The sequence below is a fragment of the Chlamydotis macqueenii genome, chromosome 1 (assembly GCF_036417535.1).
Source record: "Chlamydotis macqueenii isolate bChlMac1 chromosome 1, bChlMac1.mat, whole genome shotgun sequence".
In the NCBI taxonomy this organism is placed as follows: Eukaryota; Metazoa; Chordata; class Aves; order Otidiformes; family Otididae; genus Chlamydotis; species Chlamydotis macqueenii.
The window spans coordinates 183,691,715-183,700,602 of NC_141556.1; positions in this window are offsets into that span (position 1 = coordinate 183,691,715).

Sequence of the window (8,888 nt, forward strand, 5' to 3'; positions counted from 1 at the left end):
AGTGTCACACTTTTTTTGTAAGACTAAGAGATTTTGCTGCTCTGCTTGCTTTAAATACACAGTGCCTGTGGCTATGCTACTAAAAAGCATGATTATGTATTTCCCAAAGGCATGCAGAGAAATAGGAAGCTAGCTTTTTAAAGTGATCCCTCTGATCTTTCATTAGTAAGTTTTTAATTTACAGTAGCATCTCACATTACAAATACTTGGCTGGCTCTCTTTGTCTGCGAGCTCTTGGGAGTTGAAGGAGGCCCACAGAAGAATTTTGGGAGTGGGGTCCCAGGAGGACAGCAGGGTGAAGTCTCCCTTTTCCCCTCCTGTAAATGTGGCATCCTGTCTTCAGGGCAACCTGAATTCTGACAGTCATGGGAGCAAGGACACGGCATGGATTTCCATTTGATTCCTGCAGCAGAAAAGACATCAGAAACAAAAATCAATATGTGACTAAACTAGGAGGGTTCATTTTCACTATTAATTTTATCTAAGGGATCATTTCCTCTCCTCTTGTGCAAATGTAGTTCACAGCTGCTAACTATGTGCTTTTCCAGTGTTGCCTCTTCTACACGCAGCAAAGGCCCAAGCATCTGAAATAAATAGGTTGCAACACAAATATTTGGGGTGTACCTACCATAAAACCAAACAAGCATTTATAAGGGAAAGTGAAAGCAATGTTTGCATCTCAGGATGTATCATTTCATTTTTTCTCATGTGATACACTATTTTTAGGCAGCAATTCATAGCTCTGGTCAGATGTTTCAGTTCAAAGTGATTTTATCAGTGATAACTGTAGAAAGCCCTGCCTATCTGAAATAAATATCTTAGCATTTCTCTTTGAGGCACTGAGCTCTATCCTAAAGGAATATTCCAGCATACATTGCTGCTAAAGGAAAACATTTCTGTTCTGCTTTGATTTTCTTTGTTTTAAAGCTGTGAGCTTGATTTTCCTGCACAAGAATGAATCACAAAAACCTCAGTTGTAAAAACAAAGTTGTGACAGGAGGCTCAAATCCTCTGGTTGGTTTTAATAGGTGCTTTTAGTAAGCGCTTCATAAAATTACTGTTAAATAAAACAGGGTTATGCTGACAATTTTATTCTGACTCTCTACTTTCTTCTTTATACCACCCCCTTGAAAAGCTTTCAGAACAAGAAAGGTAAGCAGAGCAAGAAGCGTGTTAGAGAGGCTCCTTTAGGCTTGCGGATGTTTGTTGCTGTATTTGATGCTTAGATCTTCCTCAGTTCCCTCAATTACCCTGCAACTTTGATCCTCAAATTCCCCCAGCACTGTAACCCCGTGCCTGCAATGGCAGAAACACAGATGTAGACTTGATAGTGGTGTTTCACATTGTAACGTTTCTTCAGCCTGTCTGGTGCTGGCATAAACGACATTGTGAAAAAAATATTATCCCACAATGGTGAGATATTTGGGGAACAATCTCCTGAGCAGCCCTGCATTTACTTGAGATTTTAGGGGCTCTAAGTCAGTAGCAATTTTTTGCTTTGCACAAGACTGGGAAAGTTAAAGATAACTTTGCACACTCTCCTTATCTAGTACATGTCTTCATCAGAGGAACATAGTTAGGGTTTTAGCGGCTTGCCTGGTGTACAATTATATTTATGTAATTTCCTTTAATAATGGCTTCTTAAGAAGAGACTGACTGCATATACATTGGCCAGGAAGTGCAGAATTCAGCTGACTTTGGGAATGTTGGTTGATGAGAAGCTCAACAGGAGCCGGCAATGTGCGCTTGCAGCCCAGAAAGCCAACCATACCGCAGGCTGCATCAGAAGCAGTGTGTCCAGCAGGTCGAGGGAGGTGACTCTGCCCCTCTGCTCCACTCTCATGAGACCCCACCTGGAGTACTGCATCTGACTCTGGAGCCCCCAACATAAGAAGGATGTGGACCTGTTGGAGTGAGTCTTGAGGAGGGCCACAAAGACAATCAGAGGGCTGGAGCACCTTTCCTACGAGGACAGGCTGAGAAAGTTGGGGCTGTTCAGCCTGGAGAACAGAAGGCTCTGAGGAGACCTTATAGCAGCCTTCCAGTACCTAAAGGAGGCCTACAAGGAAGCTGGAAAGGGACTTTTGACAAGGGCATGTAGTTATAGGACAAGGGATAATGGCTTTAAACTGAAAGAGTGTAGATTTAGATTAGATACTAGGAAGAAATTCTTCACTATGGGGGTGAGGCACTGGAACTGATTGCCCAGAGAAGCTGTGGATGCCCCATCCCTGGAAGTGTTGAAGGGCAGGTTGGACAGGGCTTTGAGTGACCTGGTCTAGTGGAAGGTGTGCCTGACCATGGCAGGGGGGTTGGGGCTAGATGGCCTTTAAGGTCCCTTCCAACCCAAACCATGGTGTGATTATACAGTTCTATGATTCTATATTACTATTTAACATAAAAGTCTGTCAGCAAATGCAGGTGCCACAAAACAGGGAAATCAGAGTGCTTGAGTTAAATGTTCTCACAGAAAAAAGAGTAAGAGATTCAGACAAAGCTAATGGCTAGTTTCAACATCTTCTGGATGACACGTTGCAATCCGTTTTTCAGAACAAATCCTCCTTTCCTGTTTTGAGTGTTAAGAGCAATCTGAAATAAACCATTTAAAACTGAAGAGGTGCCATTGCAAATTAAAACAAATATTTAAATCTCAATTCATGCTGAAAAGAGAGACCCTGTCTTCCACAGAGCTCATCTTAATATTTATGTGTATCTATCTGCATGAGGCAATCCTCTTATTTCTTTAGTAAATATTTCCTTCACAGATTGTAGATTGTTATGTTCCCTTTGGTAAATGTTTAGCTAAGTTTTACATGCGATATTTAGCTCCATTAGCCTTTCCTAAGATCATCCTTCCAGCTCTTAATTTTCTAAATTCTGCCCTATTAATGTCAATTAGGTGATAATCAGTTTTCAGTTACATGCTCTTTTAGAAGGAGAGTGACATTTGAACTTTGTAGAGGGACTTTTTTTTTTCTGGTAGGCTTGCAAAGTTCTGCTACTCGGTACAAAAAAAAAAACTTGAAGCAGCCTTAATTGAATAACCTTGGTCTCCCTCTATTCCCTCTTTTTCAAAAGAGTCATAGTCTATTGCACTTCAACTAGGATTTATTTTAGGCTTCCTAGCTATAACTCATAATCCATCACATTGTTCCAGAAGCAAATCAAGGAGGCTCAACTCAGCAAGTGAAAAATCGTTGGTATTTTTGAGGCTGACACAGGATTTATGGTAGGAGAACATTTTTCACTTAAGCAAAAACTGTTTAAAAATCTGATGTTGGAAAGCTGACACAAGGAAACCAAAATACTGAAATAATTTTACAGTTTTTGCAGGGAGAAAAGGGAAGTTTAACAATGTGTGAAAACAAATATTCATCCTTTGAATTATATTCATGTCAGAACTGGATGCCTTTGTACATACTGATTTATCCCCAGTAAACTGGGCCGAGGCTGGAAGAAAAGGGTGAGGTGGTTTGCCCACTGTAATAAATGATATCAGAAAACAAGGATACAGCAGCATTCCTTTTAGCAAGTGAGGTAAAGAGTGCTTGGCCTAATGATGAACCGCTTTCTTCCGAGCCAGTATCTGAGACTGAAAAACAGGCAGTCATTCTTTGGCTCTGCAGCAGTCTTGGAGGCTGTTATAAACAAACAGAAGCAGGGAACAAAAATCTCCTTTGGGATGTAGCTAGCCTGAAACAGATATCCATGGTGAGACACTGTTGGATAGAAGAGGCAGAAAAAGGCAGCATCATGACGATGAAGGCATTTCTACACTTGCTCATTAGAGATTTAGTGCAAGAAGATTTTGCCCCTGTGGAAACATGGACCCCTACCACATTGACCGAGCGGAGAGTAGCGCTGCCGAGCATCTTCATATGCTTAGTTATTTGCCACAGTTGCTAAAGCCATCAAGGCTTCTTTTTGTGGTCTGGATTTTTCCCCAGAACCTGGAAAGGCTGGAGTATTGAGTGCTTATGGACATGTCCCAGTTCTTCTCTCTCTTCATCCCTAATTTAAACTCCGCTATGGGCATATCATGGACTTACAAGGGGAGGACCACAGTTAATTGTGGGAGGCAGAGAATGACCATTGTGTACATTATCTACGTGCAGGACTCTGGGACTTCGCTGGGTCCAGAATAAATGCAGTGATGGGACAAATCTGCCCTTGCCCACTGCAGCTGTATTTCTGGACTAAAAATATGGAAGAGAAGCTGCTTTTTGAAATTGCACTCAGCTTGGCTAACAGCCCAATTCTGCAGACTTGGAAGATTTTCTATCATAATATTTCTCTGAAGCTAGCTGTGAGAATAAATGGCATGAGGTATGTTTGGCTCAAGAGCTGAGAGTTTAAAATTTTTGAAGAGTCTTTTCTTGTTTGTTATGGAGCAAATCCCAAACTTCTTGCTTAGAAGTCCAGGCTCCCTGCTGCTATGGGGCCCCATCTGAACATCTTGACTAAAAGGGAGAAGTGCCTTCCTGTGTGAATAATTACCATTAACATTTCTACTCCCAGCTGTACTAATTGCTGTGGCAGAGGTAATTTCCCAGCAGACAAGGCAGATTGACCTCCTGGTCAGTCCTCGCAGGGCAGAGGGGACAGGGATGCTAAATATGGTGAAACTATTCCTTACTTCTCTGACTCTGGGCAAGGCTGCGGCGCTGAGAAGAGGCAGGTTGTGAAAAAGAACGAACCAGTTCTCTTGTGTTCTGCTAGAAACACATGGAACAGGACAAAGTCGATTTTTTTGAACAGTATCTACTGTATATTTTGCTCCAGTCTGCCCAATGGGAAGTTACCCAGCATCTTGAGCACTGCTTCTTTTGTAGCAACAGAAATTTTTGGTATCCTTGATCTGATCTAGCTCCTGGGGAGGGGTGCAGACATTTTGGTACTGGTGGATCCTTCAAGATTCAGAGTGGTCAATTGAATACCCTGTTATTACTATACTTCTCTTAAGAGACCCTTAGGGAGAAATTTCTCATCTGTGAATTTACAGTGTTTTTATTCTTCTCTGTGGGCGATGCCACCAGTGGAGACAGTAATTCCATCAGCATAGCTCACAAGATGGGCAACTCTGCAGACATAGCACAAAGGTCTGAGGGGATCTAGTATTTAATTCTAGATGTGTAAGATCTTCAGACCAAGATGCCGGCAGTGTTGTGCCAAACTTCCAGGTTCTGAAAGTGCCATCCCAAAATTTCAGAGTCATGAGACACATACCAGATACTCACAAAGCTGAGGAAGGAGAGGGGGAGATTTCTAGGAGACACCTGAAAAAAATGGAAATCCCATGGCTTTGCCTAAGAGTGGTTTGGGTGGCATCTGCCACTGAGTTTACTGTTGGGTCTGTCACAGGGCACCACAACAGCACAACATCTGCGATGGATAAAATATCCTCCTTCCATGAGTCATGGGACACAGAATTGGTTTGGGAAGCTGCAATGTAAGAGCTTGTGACCCTCATGCCTCTCAAGAGCCATAGCTGTCTACTCCTGGACAATGTTTTTAGACTGCCTCCAACTGCTGTTAGAAGGCCCTCTGGGTGAAGTGCATAATTTTTAAAGGAATAACACTGTCAGGATACATTTCTTTTCTAGCAAGAAGCACACTATAAAAAATTTCTTCTGTAAGCTGTCAAAATTTCCAGCTGTAGGTTACGCCTTCTTTTTCAATAAAAATCAGTGTTGTTGTACTGATGTAGTAATTACCTTCTGAGTTACTATTTTCACAAGTCATCTGCTTTAATGAGCAGCACAAAACCAACTTTGACCATTTTGTTCTCAAATTCTGCCTGAGTATACAGTTTCTATGGATCATCTCAGGAAATTTTGGACCATTTCCTACTTCCTGCCTTATCCACTGTGGGAAGCAGCATTTTAATTCTTATTTATTTATCAAGTGAGCAGAGGCAACAATTCGAAATTGCTGTAGTATTTTTTTCTCCTGTTTGCATGTTGCAGTTTTGCTAGGTGTGTTTGGAGCTGGAGAATGTTTAAAATTTTCAACTTCGAGGATGGATCACAAACAAAGGTTTTGTGGAGGTCATTGTTTGTGTTTTAAATTTACTGATCAGCTGTGATTGATCAGATTAGTCCTTTAACTGGAGGAGAGTGAATTATCTTTCCCTGTGTACAGCGGCTTGGACCTGAAAGTGTGGACATGAGTTCAAAATCCTCTTGATGGGAGAATAAGTGCCAACAAAAAACAAATAAAAGCTTGTGAAAACAAGAATATAAAAACATTACCAAAGAGAGTGTGTTTAAATATTGAAGTGAATAACCCCAGATAATTTGGAGTGGAAAATTCGCTTCGTTTATAGAGAGTGCAACACCTACCATAAAAACAGGAGGAGGATGGAGTATTGTTAAAAGCCTAATGGTGGCCTGAGGACCTCACAGGAGAAGGGCAGTGCTGTGCCTTTTTTCCTGTATGGGTTTGCAAAGAGCACAAAGACGACAGGATACAAAGGATTGTTTCCCTTCTTTCTCCATGTAGAGCCTCATCTTAATGCAAGAAGTGGAAGAGAGCACTAGTAGAACACTTGATCCAAAAAGAGTTGAGGGTAAAACGTATTCTGATCAAACCTGGAGGGCAGCATACACGCTGTTAAGGTACCTAGGCTTGCCCGGTGCTGCCTCCTTCTACAGGAATCACAGAGACTTGGTGTGACCCCTTGGGTAGGTAGTGCAAATATGGCATTCATTTTACTAAATGGAGAAAAAATGTATTGGACCAAAGGCTGGTAGTTCGTCTTGACTACCAGGCTCCGGTATATCAACTGCCATACAAGATGTATATTCTGAAGTTCTTTGGTGCATTGGCTGAAGATCGGAGTTCTTCGCTTCCCATGAGAGACCTAATTAGACTGATGGCCATGAGGGACTTGCAAAAGGGTGAGAGGAAGGGAAGAAGCAAAATGAAGTGTGGATTGAAAGACGAAAGCCACCTTCTGGATACTATCCTCCGGAGTTTGGCTAGTGACCTATGGAAGAAGGAGAGAACTTGGACACTTTCAGAATAAGATCCCTTTTAAACACTCTTTTCTGCCCTCAGAGGTCATCCAGGAGGATTCACAGGCTGAGCTGTCTATTAGAGATGATATTCTGATGAAAGCTTACCCTGATTATCAGTTATACTGTAGAATGCTGCTATGGAACTACTTGGGAAATTGCTTCATACCGTTAATTTGATGAAAGAATCTTCCTTCGTTTCCTATCACCTGCATGTTTAGATCAATATTTATCTTCTAATTCAATGTACTTCTCTGTTTCAGAGTAAAGTATTCTGATGTTTCTTCCATTTTAGTTTTACAACATCCAAACTGTTCCTATCTGTAAGGACAAATTAGACCAATTAGTCCTCCAGTGTCCCTGCACATGCCTGTTTTCACATTTTGCCCGCAGAATTGACAGTAGTGATCACAACATTTTAATCACAGTTGAGCATTGCTAGTGGTTTTGATCTTTTCTTACCAGAAACTCTAGCACATCACTCTGTTACAGTTCCCTAACATTTACGGAATGCTCATTTTTTTCCAGCAAGTGATCGCAAAGAAATCTCCCATAGGCTCTCTCTTGTTATTTTGTTCTTTAATGATGTGCATTGCAGTCTTCATTTTCCATTGTCTAGTATTAATTTCTCCTTTTTTTTCAGCATATCTGGTATAAACTGACATGGTACTGGTTGTCATGCTGATGGTACAATTCAAGCTACTACACTGGGAACTAGACCTGGATTTTGAAGGGTGCTCTGTGAGCTTGACCTGGAAAACCTACAATTTTATCTGTCTGTAAGGGGACTTCTTCAAGAGGCCAAACTCTACTCCATATTGATTACTATAGTTTCTTGTGTGTGACACACACACAGACATAAAAATCCTGAATGAAAACAAGCATTAGTACTGTTGTGAAGAATATGATGGTAAGATCAACATTTGAAAGTCTCACATGGGAAATATTCTGAAAGGGAGCATAGAATTTTTGGCAGAAAATGTGAAACATAGCAATGAAGTTGAAGGTCTCCAGTATCTCAGAAAAATTTGGTTTGTGCTTGAGAATATGCAGTCAAGTCCAGGAAGAAAGATTTTTGGAATTTAAAGAGAAATTATGGAACGTACAGATTTCTCTGCTCTTTGAATAGAGGTGCCAACTCATTTGAATGCATACGCTTCCGCCCATATTTTTATCACTTATTTACATGCATAGGCACACACTTGCAGCTATGCATCTGTGTTTAAAAATGCAGACAAGAGCCATGTACGACTCCAAGCTTGTTTTTGTTAATATATATATATCAGGCCCACCAGACAAATAGCAATAATATTTCTCCCCCTTGCTCATTCTTGGATGTCTCATTTACATATTTATGCAGCTCCTATTTTCTTTTAAAAATAAAGCCTTATGAAATTATCTGCCTAGACTTTCACAAGGACACAAATCACCAAGCTTCTGCATTTTTTATTAATTCTATCCACTTCATGTTTGCAATTCTGGACTTTCCTGAATGTGAGGCTATGCCATCATTCATTTGCCTTCAGCAACGGCACAATGGCTCCAGAATGATCTTTTAATTATGGTCAGCATTTGTGTCAACACTGTCCGTAACAAACCAAAAATTGATTGAATATTGACTGTTTTATATTTATCTCATAGAGCTGACCTACTGTACTGTCGTACTGAGTTACCTAAAAGAAATAGGAACAAAATTGCACATTGTTTTTATTTGATTATTAATTTTCTTTAGAACAGCAAGTATCAAAAAGCTGCTAGAAGAAGAAGAAGAAATGGAACTGATCAAAACCAGCTGTAACTTAAAACCCGTGAGTACACTGACAGGATTCATTACACAGTCGCATAGCCGTGCAGTTGTGACCTGTGCGCTTT